We start from the raw sequence: 18,434 nt of genomic DNA on the forward strand, positions 1-18,434 counted from the left end.
TGGAGCTGAGTTTCAGAGCCTGCAAATACTGACAAGGAGAGAAGAGTGTTCTAGGCAGAAAGAACAGCAACGAGCCAAGGCAAGGAACCTTCAGAAAGCATCACACATTCGGAAAACCACCAGGCATCCGGCAGACTCATGAGGCATGTTGGAAGACAGGACCTAATGAGAGGAGCAGGGAAAAAATGAGCCAGGAGAGCGGGCAGCCAGATCATTAAGAAGCCCATTTGCTGTGCTAACGAGTCTGGATTTTAGCTTGGAAATAAGGGAAAAGCCAGAGAAGGATTTTCAATATTGTTTGTAGGGTGTTTTTTTTTTTTTTTATTTTTCTGATTTATACTATGAGTTTGGAAAATGGATTAAGTACAAAGGAAAAATAAAATAATCTCAAAATCCCACCATCCAGAGATAACCGTAATTAACGTTTTGACGGTTTTCCTTCCGGTATTTTTCTATTTATAGACAGACGTATTTAGACAGAGAGAAAGGAGCTTTCAAAAGATCGGAAAGATTATGCCATAGGTGCAGGTTTCTATCTTGTCTTACGATTCGGATCATAAACGTCTCCATGCCCCTAAATGTTTTTCAAACACGTGATTTAAATAACCGCATGGAAGTCTTTTAATTGGGTTTAACTAATGTTTTCCTTATTGTTGGACAGGAAGATTTCCTTCTGGATCTTGGCCTGTAACTTTTATTATATCGCGAAGATAAATTCTCAATAAGGGAATGATTGGGTTAAGAGATATAAACATTTTGAGGTTGAAGAAGTTGAAGAGATAAGGCTGGCTCCGTAGAAATGTATTTTATTTCCTTTATTTTCTGTTAACTCACCTCTCGGCCTTCCATGAAGAACAGGGACAGAGGTCCAAGCAACTAAGGAGTGTTTCAGTTAACCAAAGGCTGATTCTGAGGTTCTGACACGGACCCACGGGGATCACACGAATGTTCTGACACCGTCAGCGTTGCAAGGAGCATGTGAGATAGTGGCCATGTGCCACGTCTAAAACGGGGTCTGTCCTGACCCTCTACCACTTGGAGCATCCAGACTTCATCTTTTCCTTCCTGTTGGAAAAGAGTCAAACATCCAAAGCCTAGCACTGGGTGACTTGTAAGATTCCTTTTCCCCGCAGAAATTCTCGAATTGCATCTCCGTGAATGTTCCTTACCTCATTCGCTGGGCTTTCAACATACTGCTTCTCCCCTAAGGCGGACAGAAGGAAGAACTTTTAAGCCTTCTATTGATACAGAAATTGTCCCCAATGCTCTTAAATTTACCTTTCTTTGTGCTGCTGTCTAAAAATTACTTTCTCATGGGATATGGTTTGAATTACAGAAACAGTCCATGCCTTTCCCCATTGGTTGCCAGCCCTTCCCTGGGGTCACAGAATACTCCTTTTTGATGTTCACATCCTAATTTTAATCCAACTGTATGTTCTGTCAATGGTCTCTGGAGTCTATATCAGACATCATTCTCAAACAACAGGAAGTTAGCTAATGTGACCAGTTCCATTCGTTAGGACCCTTCTACGACCACCTGTCTACACAGCCTTCCTGACATGTGTTTGCAATCACATGGAGTTATCTCTACAGCAGCTTGAGCTGCCTTCCGTCTGAAGTGACCCTTCGGGTAGTGCTCATTCATCTAGCATACCTCTGGTTCTGTTGTCGTTGCTTTAATCTGGCATCTCAGGAGGCAGCATGGTCTAATGAAAAGGCAAACAAATTCCTGACGAGAAGTCTAGGTTCCCGGCATAGTTCTGCCACCAGCAATTTAGGTGACAGAGGGGAATTTACTTCCTATCAACCCATCTCTCAGAGTGGTCATGAGGAAAAACCCAAGTAATATTCACCAAAAGAGAAAACAATGTGCACAGTTGCATACGAACGTGGTAATTTATTGCAGTAATCTTTGTATGAGCAAGTAGTAATATAGTGAATAAAGAAAAATATAGTCATTCAAAATATGTTTATTAAGCCCACCAGGGACAACAGCAGGTACTCGGAGAACAAAGGAAAACAGAATACACTCAGAGGATTCCAAGACTGGTTGGAAAGCAGACATAGGAACAAAAACTCGCAGCAACGAAAAGAGCTTTAATGGGCATGCGTATAATGTGATAAGGGAGCATAGAAGAGGAAGCAGCCCATCCTGCCTAGGAAAGTCAGAAAAAAATCAACAGGTGATCCCTGAACAGTCTTGAAGGAAGAAAAGACACTGTCCAGGCAGCTAAGCCAGGAAAGAAATCATCAGTTACAGAATCTCCAAGAAGAAAAAGAACACCTTGCGTTCAGGAAACCACATGTCCGCCAGCGTGCGGAAAGCGTGTCTCAAGATGTGGCAAGGGTGGAATCTTGCCCCCCTCCTGTGGGATGTTGCTTCCTCCTGTGGGCAAGGTAGAGTCAGTGACGTGTTTACAGCCCGGCTGTATCAGTCATGGTGCAGGCAAGAAACACTGAGATGGGTAATTCAAGAAGAGTTGACGATGGGGTTATGTTCAAAGGTGTAGGCAGGGCGTCGGGAAACCACAAGAGGTCCTGTTGCCATCCTTGGGCCTGGAAGGGTGAGGAGAGAGACAGTGATTAAAACTTGGAAGGCAGCCATGTGAGAATTCTCCTAATGGGGGCATCGACTGAGGGATGCCGGGTGCAAGGACCTCCAGGGAAGGAGTGAGGGAGACGAATGGCCCCTCTCCTTGCTCCCACGCCTCCCACCTCATCTCACCAGTGCCCCCATCGCCAAACCCAACCAGAAGCCAGAGGGAGAAGGAGCTTTGGAGGAAAAAGGCCAGGTGTAGAAGGATGGCTTTGCAGGGACAAACAAAAGCAATCTAGCACCAGGCAAGAAACGCCCAACTGGAATTTCAGGCAGCTCCTCAGGCAGCAATATGGAGAAAGGAGGCTGGGGAGAATAGGGACAAGTAAGACATAATCCAGGTGACAAATGATGGGGATTTGGTAAGGCGGTGGAGACATTAAGGAAGGGGTACAAAAGATTCAAGAACACTTAGAGATACAGTCTAAAGAAATTGACGGTCACTCACTGGTATATCTCAGAAGCTCTTTCCCATACATGTACGTTGCATGGGGCAATCAATAAACCAAGAAATGAGATGATTCTGTGGGATAGAGTCTATCCTTTCTGGTATCTGCAACTCGTCTTTTTGTAAGCAGTTCATTTTGGTGATAACGCCAATCCTTGGGTTGGAAGCCAAGAACTGATGACAGGAAGTTCCATCCTTGTCAGATACGTCCATACCCACCATCTGAGAAAAAAAAATGAGGCCATCGTAGTGGGCTGAGTGGTGGCCTTCGAAAAAAAATGTGTTCACATCCCAGAACCTGTGAAGGTAACTTTATGTGGGGACGTGGTCTTTGCAGCTGCAATTAAGTTAAGGATTTTGAGATGAGATCATCCTGGATTGTCTGGAGGGTCCTAATCCAATGACAAGTGTCCCTATGAGAGACAGAAATGGACAGCACGTGGAGACAGAGACATGGAGAGAAGAAGGCCATGTGAAGACAGAGGCAGAGATTGGAGTTGAACAGCCACAAGCCAAGGAATTACCAGAAGCTGGAAAAGGTGAGGAAGGACTTCTAAAGGCATCTTCCCTAGGGCCTTCAGACAGAGATGGCGAGAACCTGGGTTCTTATGATCATACTGAGCCACTGGATGGACCTCTTCTGAGTCAATATATGTCCGTACCACTTACGCCACTTTCCCGTGTTCTAGTAGCTGCCGCCGCAAGCACCCTGACCTCTACACGTGTCTTCTGAGGCTTTGCTCCTCAACCACACCACCCCAGACCTCCCCTGGTGACGCTCCCGTCGCTTGTCAGTTGTCGTGTCTCAGTGACAAATGAAACAACATGGATCAAAGCCCCTCGCACGGTGCTTGGCACATAGTAGGCGCTGGCTAAACTTTCTTGCCGTTGCTCTGTCCCACTTCTCAGCTTCTAGCACTATCGCTCTCTCAGATCCCCACCGTTGTTTTTGAAATGCTTGGTGTGATAAAAGCCAGGCCCCAGCAGGCCTCTGGATGGTTGTGTGCTTAGAAGCCCCACTGCCTGGGAGGATATAACTGGAAATTCCACGACCCAGAAGCACCAGCGAACGAAATACCGTCCTTATTAGACTGCCACCGTGGCAAGTCACAGATGCTCTCACTCTTTACAGGATTCAAATATGGTGGCAGGCATAAACACCAACACCACAACAAGCTCGGTGAAATCTGGTTTTCGGTCATTCAGAGCCAAGACGTTTCACGCCTGAGTCATCATTACCAGTATCAGTCTTCACGTTGCAGATGTGCAGAAAGACTGATTAATGCAGAATTCTGATTACTGCAATGTTCACAGTATTACTAAAGGCGAGCCCAAGAACTCTGATCAGCAACTTTTTTTGAAAGAGAGACCACTGGATTTCCCCTCCTTTTTACCCTGAATGCCCTGGTTCTCGTTCTTGGCCTCGTTCTCGTTCGGAGCGGTTGCGACAAATCCTCATTGACAGCCATGTGCCAAACTTTCTTGAGCTACAACGCTGCCTTGGAATGGACTTTTCTAGAATGCCTCCAAAGAAACCTTCCAATGGCGGTTTTGTTTTTGCCTTTTCAGCTTTTTGGGTTAAAAGTCGTTCAAAACTTTCATGTGAATCTGAGAGTCATCTCACGAGACTTACTTGGGATATGGTAAAAACAAATGCTGAAAACGCCAGTCTGAGAACATCAGCCTGGGTGGAAAGCGTCATCCCCATTTGCCAGTGACTCACTTTGGTGACTCAGAGCTCGTCACTCAATGCAGAGATCCACAGGGCCTATCCACCTTCCTCTGCCTACCTGGAAGGAAATTAGGGCTTCAGTAGATAAAGCTACAAAGTGATTTCAGTTCTTCCTGATACAGTTTACATGAATAGGCGGCATTCTAATCTCCCAGGTGTTACGGAGCATTCAAATTTAGGGGAGGGAAGCGGTGGGGAGGTGGGGGAGGGATAGGGAGTGGGATCTTACTTTCTCCAATGTGTTAACCAAAATTGAATGTCCCCAAGACCTAGAAACTTTATAAAAGAGAGAAGGCTCTGATGACAGTTTTAAAGGATCAAAACTATAAATTTCCTGCAAACTGTAAGGAACCCCCGCCCCCGAAAAAAAATCTTAACGTGCCAGTCCAAACTTCTGTTTCACATGTGTTAAATCCCCTTTCGCTCTGAAAGACTCTCAAGTGTCCGCTAACATTTGAATATTTACACTTTTATTCCTCTGCCATATAATCACCTCAACTGGGACATTATGCAAATATGTGAAATCTTCAAACATAAAATGAAGCCAAGTTACTCACAGCAGGGAAACCCTATGTCATCCTTCATTGACGCATGCCAAAAATGTCAGGCCAATCCACTCATTTACTAGAACCAAGATGAACCTACCCACCAGCGTCCAGGAGTTCCCTCTCAAACACATGCAGAGCTAACAAAATACTGAACCTTAAACTCATTTGGAAAATAAGCCTACAAATTTTTTCCTTTAGCAAATGCCACTGGGTGACCCCACCTTCGAGCCAAACGCAGCTTGCCTTGTTTCCCTTGAGTACTGAGTTCTAAAGGCCACTAGTTTCAATCTGTTTTGCCAGAAATAACTTGAAGGCTTTCTTGAACAGGCACCAAAGCCCTTGCAACCATGTAGTCATTTAAAATGAACATCCTAACTTAAAATAACGAAACCTCATTTTTGTTTGTGATCAAAATTTATATTGGAACACCGCTGTGGAGGCGAAGGCGAGTGCATTCACCCCACACAGGGTATTTGCTGACAAACAAGAATGGACCGGAAGGTTTAAGTCCAGATGCCAAGACAAAAAACCAATGCTATCTCCGAAAAGAAAACTGTTTCTCTACATTGTCAATAACTCTAGGTTATACCTACGGGTCTCCACTAGTTATAAGAACCAATGGGTAAGTCTTCCTTTACAAAAAGTTTTCTTTTCCTGCAAACATCTGCTATAAGTAGCAGCCTGAAAGAAAAATACAAAAAGGGAGAAAATATTATTTGTTGGGCAAAAACTAGGAACAATCAAAATGGCCTTCAATGGGCCAATGTACATCTACGCCATGGAATGCTAGTCGGGAATAAAAAAGGGTCACCTATCGATACAAACAACAGCTGGGACAGACTGCAAGGGAATTATGCTGAATGAGAAAAAAGCAAGTCTCAATAGGTCACATATGATACAACAGCGTTTAGGCAGCACTCTCAAAATGGCAAAATTATAGAACTGGGAAATGGATTAGCAGTTGTCATGGGGGCAGGGATGGTGAGTGAGTATGATTAAAAACGTGTAGCATGAAGGAGATATCCGTGGTGATAGAATAGCTCTGCGTGTTGATGGTTCCATGAATCTACACATATGATAGAATGGCATAGAACTCCTCCCACGCCGTGTACAAACACCCATTTCCTGGTTCTGATATCATACTCCAATTATGTACAATGTGAGCGTGGGGAAGACTGGGAAAAGGGTACGGGGTCTGGGCTATCTTTGCTCTCATTGCTACTTTTTACACATCCATGATTATTCAAAATTAAAAAAAAAAAAGAATAAAGAATGGTCAAAAAAATCATGAGAAGGGAACGAAAGGAAAGAAAGAAAAAGAAACAACTTGGGGTGACTACTGACCACCCCAGAGATGAAAGATGACCGGGAGTATCTGGAGGAAGGGACAGACAGCAAGACTAAATAGCAGAGGTTACAGTCAGGCAAGCCAACAACCAGAAACTGTTTGGATTGTAAGTTGTACATGAACTCAGTGGACAGAGAAGGGGAAAGATCACTGCACGGTTACCCCTTGAATGACAAGGATCAAAATGAAGCCCAGTGAGAAGGAGGACATGGAATTACTGGGCAGCCGTAGCTACTGGAAGGTCTGGTGGGGAGGGAGCAGGTGCACGGGGAGGGGATGGCATATGGCAGCTGATATGCCTTAGGAGGTGACATACGTCAAATCAGAGGAAGAATGGCGAGGGGACATGTCTGACCTAGAAAGAAATATTGAAAAGGAAGATGCACCATAGAAACCAATAAGTTGAGAAAGAGGGGGCAAAATTCTTGGGCTTGAGCAGAATCACCAATCAAATAGTGACGAGGTGATTAAAGAATATCACAGGTGAGTCAGAAGGGGAAGAGAAAAGTGACAGAAATCAGGAAGACAAATGATGAGCAGGGAAATGCAATGGCCTCTGAGAAGGCGCTCCTTACATGGGTCTAAAACCCAACAACATATGCTGAGCTTTCCAGATGTATTTAACAAACATCTTGGATAGTCTGGTACATGTCAAGTATATGTCAAGCATGATTTTCACATCAGAAAACGTGACTCTTAGTGAGTACCATTCATGTGAAAATAACATAAAACTCCAAGAGGGTGGGTTACCGTCGAGGGGGAAAGAATTTTCACAAGACAACTTTGGAGCAAACATCTTGGAGTTCCCAAGGGCCATATGCAGGAGACTCTCCAGTGTTTCCAAGAGGATAAGCAACCAATAATATCAAAATCTGAAAATTAACACAGTAATTCTAAGCTCTTAGAGTCTGAGATTTAGTGTGGTCATAAAGGAATTCGCATCACAAGGAAAGCCAAAGTTCATGATCCCCATGAGAGACAGTGGGGAAATTCCAAGGAGGGTAGCCCCTAAAAAAGAGAAGGAAAGAAAGGTGGTTGGCCACTCCCCATGGATGGAGAAATTACAGAACAGAAGGTCATTTTCTCTCCCAGCTACTGGAGTAAATATCACTCAGAATTCTTTGCGAACACTCAACAGTGAGGAAAGGACTGATGTCATCCTCTAAAAGTGATCAGACAGGAGTCGATTTATCTCCACGGCCACCAAGCCCAACCTCTAGCTTTGGAGAAGTCAGCAAGTAACCTAAAAACTAAGAAATCCGAAGCAGATGGTAAATGTTGCCAGACATTGATTGCTCCCTTATAAATTATGTCCCTGTGGCGCTGCAAAGAAAATCTCATTTTCCTTAGCAGTTTTACATGAATCCCTTGCAAGAAGCAGAGATGTGCATTTTAAGGAGGAATGCTCTGATAAAACCTAATCTAAGGCTGAGTGCCCACGGTGCTGTGGGTGGCTGGTGCGAAGGACTGAGAGAGGTGAGAAATAGCTAAATTTTTCTGCAAAAGAATCATAGGGATGGGGGTTAGAATTCACTAACTCGTAGACTTTGAGAAATGACTCTGTGGAAGGCTTAAAAGATACAAAGGCCAACAGCTGAGAATAAAATTGAGAGGAGAGAGCTTGACAGCAAATTGAGAAGTGAAGTCTGAACGCTGTGAGATGTAAATCCCCTCTTCAGTTTTCCTTATAAAATCTTCAGTACAGCTTATCTTGACAAGCGCTGGGAAACGTAGAGGATTGTCCAATCACTCCATTTTGCACCGAAACTAATATGACACGGTAGGTTAATTACACTGAAATTAACATTAAAATTTAAAAATACAGGGGTGCCCGGCTGGCTCAGTCCGTGGAGCAGGGAAACTCTTGATCTCTGGGTCGTGAGTTCAAGCCCCACGTTGGGTGTAGAGGTTACTTAAAAATAAAATATTTTTTAAAAATTAAAACTTAAAAATCATAAAAAATAAATTAAATCTTCAGTACAATCTCTGTTGTGGAGTGAATTTTTGTTGAGGGAAACACACGGAAATGCAGAGCCTCGCTTCAAGGTTGCCGCAAGGGCAAAAGCATGAGTAGCAGTTACCTTTTTATTAACTACTAATTATTTAAGTTACAAAGAACCCGGGGACACAAAGCACAAGGGAAGGAGAGAGAGGAGGGGAATTTGTAGGTTGGATCCCTTCTTCTTTTACTAAATTTTTAAATTCTTGAGTCACTTACTCATTCTTGGTTACCAAACAGGCTCTGTGGGAGAAGTATGATCACCTTAGTTTTATTATGTGGGTATGGTCTCATTTGTTCCTTCCCAACCTTCAAGCAGCTTTAAGGATCACAACGATCCTTTTCAGCTCTGATATCCTTTTCCTCTCCCAGGATCTCAAAAGCCTTCCCGTCCTCCTCAGACGCAAGTCTTTCAAAGGATCACACATACTTCCATTGTTCTGTTGCTGTTTCTTTCTATGGGTTGTCATTGGATTAGAGTTCTTTTTGTGGAATATTATGGTTGACTATTTTACCAAATAACCAGATAATCTCTTTACCACTGCCTTAAATACGATTTTTTTCCAAAGGGGTTGGCCTTCTAGGTTACAAGATCGAAGGGAGTCTATGTTTTGATCCCTTTGCAAATAAATCATATCACAGAGGCAGACTAGGTCATGCTGAATCCAGACAGTAAGTTTCTTTTTTTTGTACCAAACACTAAAATAGAGTACAGTGAAGGCACGTGAAAGCAATAGATCATCTGTGTGGTTTCGTCAACAAGCACATCTGTGAAACCGGAGAGTAGCTTTTCGGCTGGGAGACAGCCACCGAGGCAGCGAATCAGGACAAGTCTTGGAGCAAGAAAGACCTGTTCTCCAGTCTTGGCTCTGCTCTTGCTGCTGGATACTCGATAAAGTTTCTTCACAGCTTGAAAAGCCATTAAAAATAAGAATGAAGTTTGCCATACAGAAACAGAAACAAAAGTACAAGGCAGATAGTTCCTTAACCCCAACCACACAAATAGTAATTGTCAGAAAATTAAAAACAGACTGAAACAAAAAGAATGACACCCTACTCTCCAACCCATCCATTTTTTCTTTAAGTTACTTTTTTTTTAATGTTGTCCTCTCTCTGCCCCAATCCTGCCCCTTTTTTTTTTCCATACTTCCCTCCCCCAGTGTATAATTATTCTTCCAGCTCTCAGAAGCAGCAGAGAAATAATAATTTGCTCCAATAATCATGAGTGCTCGAGGCACCCTAAGCTACCTGATGCTAGGTGATAGAGCGAGGAGGGATGGCAAGGTCAGGTGTGTTACCCAGTGTGGATGCTTAGGCACGGCCGGCCCATCAGAGCAGATGGCTGATTTCCCCCCCACTTATCAGAGGGGCCTTAGTCCCTCTGTTCTCCCACACAACACCTCCAAAATAGTCTTGGTACAATACCTTTCATCATGCACTCCCTACTCAAAAATCTGTCAGTCATCCAGTCCACAAATACCTATTGATTGTTTCCCCCAGGCTCTCCCAGATCATCAATCAAGTTGATGTTTGCTTTACCTCAGCAATAAAAGACTAAGGCAGGTGCTGTGCCCACAAGCCTCCTTGCGTGTCAGAGAATGTTCTTCTCCGGTCTCGCCAGCCTCCTCCCGAGCTGTGGAGCAGAAGCCGCACTTTGCAAGAAGCCATCACAAAAGGTTATGGATGAAGAGAACCACTAGAAACATCCTTCCTACTATTTTGCTTTTCCATAGTTCTTGAGCCAAACTTTTTACACTCGTACCGTAGTCTCTCTCTGGCCTGTGGCCATTCCTCTCCTGTTCTATTTTCTCGCCAGATCTGACACGGTGTTGCATCTCCCACAGCTGTGAGCACGGCACTTTGCAAATACTTCAGCTCAATGTAGATGTGCTGTCTTGATTTGACTTCTCCTAGGATTTCAGTAGCTTGATTGGCTTGGTTCTGAAGCCTTTGACTCACCTGATGGGTGGGGTTGCCAGATTTGGAAATGAAACGAAACAAAACAAAACAAAACAAAACAAAACAGGATGCTCAGTTAAATTTGCATTTCAGAGAAATGATGAACATCTTTGCATGTTCTACGCGGTATTTGGAGCATATTTATACTAAAAAAAATTATCGTGTATCTGAAATTCAAATATAACTTGGGCATTCTATAATTTATCTGGAAGCCCTCCTGTCACCCAAAACCGAGCAAAGGAATATTCTGTAGATTCAGTTGGTGACACTTGGGCAACAGAGATGGCTTCTGTGTAGCACAATCCAGATTATCACTGACTACAGAAGCGACAGAAGGAGAAGGGAGGATATACCAACGCTGGCATCTTAGCATATATGAATAATTTGTCTGGCAAAGGAGGGCTTTGTTGCATTCTGAGTCAAAGTGCCGATGGTATTGTCGGTGGTTGGGCGGGGTGGGGGGGCGGGTATGGAGGAAGAAAGCCCTGCAAGAGAGTAGCATATGGTAACTGCAGCCCTTCTAAGGAAGAACCACATTCTTCCACAAGGGCCCCCTCTGCCCTGTAAACACGTCCTAAGTCAAGGGTGAGAAGAGGCAGGGGATGTAGGTGAGTGGGGTCCCTGGAAAGTCATCACTACCCATTAAGCCGCCCCATTCGCCAGAGACCCAGCCTCGGGTATTTTCAGACAACAAAAAAATAAACCCCCTTGCCCGGAAGTCAAGAGCATCTCCAGAGATTCTGGGCAACTCCCACTGGTTCCAAGAGTTGGCAGCCTATTTTCCACCTCGAGAATGAGGGTACTTTGTCCTTGGTAATGTGATTTCTTGGCTGGAGTGGAACCGTTAGGCACCCTGAGACGCTCTGTAGAAATGCGAGATGATATTGTATTGTATTAATGTCACTTAATGGTAGCTGTCAATGATAGTGATGGAATAAATATGGAAAAGGAAATTACTGTAATTGATTGACAGTCTGGAATCTTCGATATTCGACCTAATGAGAGAAACCTATGAGCAGCAGCTTCCAGCGCTGGCTATTAATGCAAATCGTATGCACCGCCCTGGCATGCTGAATTATGCAATGCCGTGTGAATGTCTAATCCATTTCACCAGGCTTGTCTTTATCCAGAAAAAAAATATTTCCCTGACATGCTGATTAGTATATTAGGAGAGTTTAAGAAGTTTGGTGCTAAAGTAGGTGCCATCGTGGTGTTATTAATTTCGTGCTGAACAAGACAAACAGCTCTGTGCAGCCATCAAAATCACTACATAAGTCTACAAGATAACTTTGTCAAGACTGATGGGAATTTACAGAAAAGTCTTGTGATATGTGGAAGGAATTAGCAAATAGATAAGGAGCACATCATTTTTCTAGAAAACCTCTGTCAGGGACTCAGTACCCATGGAGAACCAGACACTTGCCAAGACATCTACAATGTCTGCCATGATCTCTTGCTCAGACGTTTGGAAACTTGTGGAAATTTAGAACAGAACCAGATGTGGGAGGTCAAGGGAACAACAGGTACAGATAAGGTTTAGGGCCTCCTCTGGGGTTTCTGTGGAGATTTAAGTACTGCCCGGGCATGATCAACAACAACAAAACACTCTCTGTGGAAATATACTTTATATGGGAAGAAGTCTGTTGGGCTGGAAAAGTTGCCAATTACCCGTTACTTACACATTCCAAGAACTCATAGCTTTGAGAATGCCATAGCCCTAAGCTCTTTACCCTGTTCATATCAACTCTTAAAACTTGGACCAATAGAGGAAGTGTCTAGACTCCTAACTACGTATCCCAGAGCTATGACCAGGCTGCTCACAAGTACCCCTAGTGTCCCCAGATTGGAAAGCAGAGGGATGGGAGAAAGAGAACATGCCGTGCATTGCAGTTTTCTGCTAGTCTTGACACACTCCTTGGTCAGTACATAGGTGAACTTTTTATCTAATTGCACAACATGTTTCTGAATACCTTTTATGCGCCAGGCATGATGCTACAGCCTAGATGTGGAAGCACAGCTCCTGCCCACATGGAGCTTACAGTCTAGCAGAGGAGGCACATGTGAGGTGGTGATCACCTGTGGGAGAAAAGAGTGTCACAGAAGAGGAAACAAGTGTATGTGACAGGGGGACCGACTTAGTCAGAGTGGGGGTGCACTGGAGAAGGTGTGACTGAGGAGGGGTACTTAAGCCAGGACTCCGCGAATGTTTTTATTCTTTTTTTTTTTTTTAATTTTTTTTTTCAACGTTTATTTTATTTTTGGGACAGAGAGAGACAGAGCATGAACAGGGGAGGGGCAGAGAGAGAGGGAGACACAGAATCGGAAACAGGTTCCAGGCTCCGAGCCATCAGCCCAGAGCCCGACGCGGGGCTCGAGCTCACGGACCGCGAGATGGTGACCTGGCTGAAGTCGGACGCTTAACCGACTGCGCCACCCAGGCGCCCCTGTTTTTATTCTTTAAACTGTAATGAACATGTACTGAAACAACGTGTGTTGGAGACAATATGCTCAACAAAACTTATGGTCTGGTTGTCGTTATATATACAGATGCACATTTTTGCCTTTTCTTTTTTTTGTAATGAAAAAGCCTGTTTATTTATTTTGAGAGAGAGAGTGTGCGTGATCATGATTGGGAAGGGGCAGAGGGCGAGAGAGAGAGAGAGAGAGAGAGAGAGAACCCCAAGGAGGCTCTGCACTGTCAGGGCAGAGCCCCACGTGGGGCTTGATCTCACGAACCCATGAGATCACGACCTGAGCCGAAATCAAGAGCCAGACACTCAACTGACTGAGTCACCCCAGTGCCCCCATTTTTTCCTTTCCAAGTGAACCGTGTTAAGTTAAAAAGTGAGCCAGCCGATTTAAAGACAATATTCAGCAAATAATAGTGCGATTGGTACTCAAACATATCACAAATTGTGAATTGGGGACATGATTGACTGAAGTTTGGGAAGTCTGTGTGAAGGAAAGGTGGTAAGAAAGGTGAGGGGCCACCTGGGAGGGAAGGGTCTCGGGCAAGAGTTGAAATAACAAAATGAAGGAAAAGGAAGGCAAGACAGAAAGTTCCTCAATGTGCTTTCACATATATTATTGCACTCTTTCACCACACCGGTCCCCTGGGGTGTAATGTATTCCGTCGAATATCTATAGAATAATTGAGGCCCTTCCAAGGTTAAGTAAAACACTAGAGGTCACCCAGCAAATTAGCAGCAGAGATAGAGTTACAACGCAGGCCATCTCTCGCCCCGTTGAGAATGTGTCTCTTGCCTCCAAAGTTCTGAGTGTGCAACAAGATGGAAAATGAAACTTTATATAAAGCAAACTAAGTAAAACAGAGGACTTCTAAGGGAAAAGTAAAGGCTGCAACTGGCTTGAAAAACATAACAGTGTTTTCATGACTGGATGTCCTTTGAAATGACTCCATTTCAAGGTCCTTGTAGAAGCTCGTTGAATATCGTATATCTTTTCCAGGAAGAGACAAGCCTCTAAAAACCAACGATGGCCATAGTGGGGAAGTCTAGGCCCCCTGCAGCCCAGTCCTGGCTCTCACAGAGACATGAAAGGGTATTCCACGGACGGTGCGCTTGTCCTTCTCGATGTCAACTCTGTAGCTGGGTTTTTGCCACCTGGCTCCCAATTACCCCAATAACCCATTAAAAGCCAACATGTCAACCGTCACCTGTGAGTTCCTCTTAAACCATACAGGAGCTGGTTCTGTTTTCCAGGCTCCACCATTCTGGGGATAATGAACTCCACAAGCCTATTCCTTCCTGTATGAAGAAGCAAGGCTGTTCCACCGGAAGCTCTTCCAGGAATCTGTGCACTCTTGTTCCATGGCCTGAGAACTTTCTGGAAAGTCTGGCTGCTGTTAAATTCTCTACCCTACCAACGCCTTCTCCCCTCTCCCCCCACACTTTACCAAGCCCACCCTCTATCCCACCCTATTTTTTCCCCATCTCTTCCTTCCCCTCCCCTGACCCCCAGGCTTTCATAGATCTCCAGCTTCAGGGCTCATGACTGATTCATTCAACCAACATTTATACGTGAGCACCATCTACGTGCCAGGCTCTGCTGTAGATCCTGGGCATACAAACACAGTCTTTATTGTCAGGAAGCTTACATTCTAGTGGGAGGAGACAAATAATCTCATCGGTTTTCTAAAAAAGTCAAATAGTGATAACGCTGTCAATGCAATGCTTTTTCAAAGACTGATGAAATTGAGTGGACAAGTGGATAGTTTACAGTCTGGAGGGTCTATCTGAGAAGATCGCATCTAAGTCAAGATCTAAACCACACGGAGAGCAGGTAGGGAGCCTTCCAGGCAGAGGGAACGGCTCGTACAAAGGCCCTGAGCTGTTGGGAAAGGGGAAAGGTTTACAGAATTGGATGACAGCCAGCGTGTTGCAGTTATTCACTGCGCGGCTTTGAGTGGCAATATGGTGTGGGATTCTTCCCTGCATTTAGGGATGTCTAGCATCCCTGGCCACGCTGCCCATTAAATGCCAGTAAAGCACCTGGTCCTAGCTACCAAAAACCCCTCCCCCCGTGCTGCCCCAATCGAGAAGCATTAATGCACAGTGGGTCGGGAGTAAGAATACTCCAGGGGCTTTGCCATCCAGTGTATTAATTTCCTGTTTAAAGAACGGAAAGTTATTCTCTCACAGTTCTGGAGGCTGCAAGTCAAGATCAAGGTGTCAGCAGGGTTTGGTTCCTTCTGGGGGCTGTGAGGGAGAAACCGTTCCAGGCCTTTCTCCTGCTTCTGGTGGCCTCAGGCATCCCTTGGCTTGTTGATGCCATTCTCCCTGTGTGTTCATTCTGTCTTCCCTCCATGCATGTCTGTCTCTTAGCCAAAGTTCCCTTTTAAAAGGACAGCGGTCATATTGGACTATGGCCCTACCCTACTAAGTACATCTTGATCACGTGCAAAGACGTGGATTCCAAACAAGTCCTCCAAATAAGTTAGGACTTCAACATCATTTGGGGAAGACACAGTTCAACCCGTAACATACCTTAAGAAATCTGGGCGTGATTTGACTTGATTTGACTTGATCTGCTGTAACCCTTTGGAGGATTTTAAGTAAGTGCATGATATGATCTGACTCCTGCTTTCAAAAGTTTGTATAGACGGAAAGTGAATTATCTGGGACAAGGGTAGAAGCAGGGACACCAGCTAGCACAGGAATTCAGGCAAGATGTGAGGCTGGCTGGGAAGCGGTCCTGATACGTGTAGCCAGGTAGATACAGCATGTAGCCAGGCGTGGCCTCTCAAAGAACTGACCCAGGAAGTGGGGTGACCCTCACCCGGAGAACGTCTGCTCTGTGAGCGAAAGCTGTCTGGACACAGTCCACCAGGAGAGGGAAATTGGAACTTAAAGACCATCAGCCTTCAGGTAGAGACAAGAAACTGACCAGGACAGGTTCTGAGTACACAGGACAGAACAGGATGATCTTTCGAGTGCCCTTCTACCTGCAGGGGTATATGGTGAGGACAGTTTCCACACCGTAAGTCAACACAAGATACTGCCACCTTCAGCGGGTCAGGCCACGAGAGGTCAATGGTGCCTACCTCCCCACTGCTTCCTTCCTCCCTCCTGTCCGCGATGGTGCACGGCAGGGCCCCGCATTACCGCTTCCTTTTCAGAGCTGTCCCGATACGCATCCCTTCCAATAAATGAATATTCCCATCTCGGTGAACAAAAACAAGTCAACACACCAACAAAATGGGCTACCTTCCAGGGTTGGTCTGCTGACAGATTAAAAAGTGTGTCAACACAGCTTTATATTAACAAACATTGCAAAGCAGAAGCCTTTGTTTGTTTTGTTTTGCTTTGTTCTCCTGGTTTCATGGTAATGTCAGTGGACCCACACCTACCCCCGTGCAAAGGTAGACGGACCACGTTCTGCTGGCCTGGCCGGGACCTTGAGATGTCAAAGTGTCGGCGAGTTGCAGCAGTCAGTGTCTCACTCCTGCCAAATGAATTGGCCAGGACAGCGACAGCAAGGTGAGTGCATATGCAGTGTCTTTATCGTGCAACTTGGGGTGATGACGTAGCAGTAATAAGAGGCACTTTTAAGCACCTAAATTTTAATGTTAATATCCAAGGATAGTGGGGCACCTGGGTGGCACAGTCGGTTGGGCGTCCGACTTCAGCCAGGTCACCATCTCGCGGTCCATGAATTCGAGCCTCGCGTCAGGCTCTGGGCTGATGGCTCGGAGCCTGGAGCCTGTTTCCAATTCTGTGTCTCCCTCTCTCTCTGCCCCTCCCCCGTTCATGCTCTTTCTCTCTCTGTCCCAAAAATAAATAAAAAATGTTGAAAAAAAAATTAAAAAAAAAATATCCAAGGATAGTGATGGAAGTGCTGAGGAATGAAAGAACCATATGACAATCTTCAAGAAAAGCAAAGAAAGAAAGAAAGAAAGAAAGAGGAGAAAGAAAGAAAAAGAAACAGAGGGAGGGAGGGAGGGAGGGAGGGATGGAAGGAGGGAGAAAGGGAGGAAGGAAGGAAAGAAGGGAGAAAGGAAGGAAGGAAAAGTGTCTTTTAATTCTTTAAAGAAGGCACAAGCTCTGGACCTTTTTTCATCCCCCATCCCCAGTGGCTGGCTATTTACAAATAATACTTCAGAGTTGACCTTGACCCAAGGTCACTGCCCTGGCCAGGGTGCAGGGCTACTCTGGAGCAGGGGTCAACCAACCACGCACAGCCCTCCGATCAATTGTGGCCCATGACCTGCTTTGGGGCAGCCCACGAGCTAAGGCTGGTTCTCATATCTTTTAACGGTTGGGAAGAAAAAAAAAATCAAAGGAATCCTATTTTGTAACACAGAATCACACTTCATGACTCACGAAAATTAAAACTATGTGAAATTCAAGTCTCAGTGTTTGCAGATAAAGTTGTATTGAAACCCAGCCGTGTTCCTTCGCTTGCACATTAACTACGGCCGCTTTCGTGCCACGGCAGCCACGTTAGGTAAGGTCAGAGACCGCATGGCCTGCAAAGTCTGAAACGTTGACTGTCTGCCCCTTTGCAAAAAAGTTTGCCAACTCCTGCTCTAGAGGATTAAGGAAGAAGCACGCTGAATCTCGTCCCATGGTCTCCGATCGCTCTCCCAACTCTTGGTGAGTCACTGTTCCATTCACTTACGATATACGTGGAGCTCCTGTTCGGTGCCAGGTGCCGTGCGAGGTCCTGGAGAGACAGCTGTGAACAGCGACAGACCGTCCTGCTCTCAGAGCTCAGAGTCCAGGCGCAGAGCAGGTGTTAAGCGGCCATGCAAACGCAGCGTGCTACGAAGGAAAACCGGGCCAAGTGCTCTGCACGGGAGGCGCAGGGAGCTATAAACCCACATCACAGGTGAATCGACCTCCTGCTCCACCATATCAAGGAAGATACGCCCAAGTTAGATTAATGATCGGGGAGTTGCAGGAAATGGTGAGATTGACAAGAAGAAGGAAGAGAAGGGTCAGCTATTTCAAGTTCTTGTGCACCCTCTTCTTTCTTTCTTCCACCCCTCACTGTACCTCTGCCTGGGCTAGAGCAGCAGAAACACAGAATGTGAGGGGGGACAGCAGAAGGCAAGGGTGCATAGGACAGGTGGGGCTGGGGTTGCAGAGCCTCGCAGGCCACATGAAGAATTTTGTCCTTAAGGGAAGTCATACGGGGGGGGGGGGGGGAGGGGGGGGGGGGAGGGGGGGGCGCCTGGGTGGCTCAGTCGGTGAAGCTGCCGACTCTTGATTTTGCCTCCGGTCATGATCTCTCGGTTCGTACGTTCGAGCCCCCCAGTGGGCTCTGTGCTGGCAGTGTGGCA

General features: G+C 45.4%; 1 long non-coding RNA gene across 3 annotated transcripts; it reads right to left on the bottom strand.

The window, feature by feature from the left end:
• Positions 1–1,952: 1,952 nt before the first annotated feature.
• On the bottom strand, positions 1,953–16,724 carry LOC113593939 (uncharacterized). Of its 3 annotated transcripts, XR_008298738.1 has the most exons (4): positions 16,194–16,724; positions 15,929–16,094; positions 10,211–12,706; positions 1,953–2,556 (listed from the first exon to the last, which is right to left on the bottom strand). It is a non-coding gene; the product is annotated as an uncharacterized LOC113593939 (long non-coding RNA). The 3 variants fall into 3 exon arrangements; XR_008298739.1 differs by lacking the exon at positions 15,929–16,094; XR_003414316.2 differs by having other exon boundaries at positions 15,929–16,724.
• Positions 16,725–18,434: the final 1,710 nt, after the last annotated feature.

The sequence above is a fragment of the Acinonyx jubatus genome, chromosome B2, assembly GCF_027475565.1.
Source record: "Acinonyx jubatus isolate Ajub_Pintada_27869175 chromosome B2, VMU_Ajub_asm_v1.0, whole genome shotgun sequence".
Taxonomy (NCBI): Eukaryota; Metazoa; Chordata; class Mammalia; order Carnivora; family Felidae; genus Acinonyx; species Acinonyx jubatus.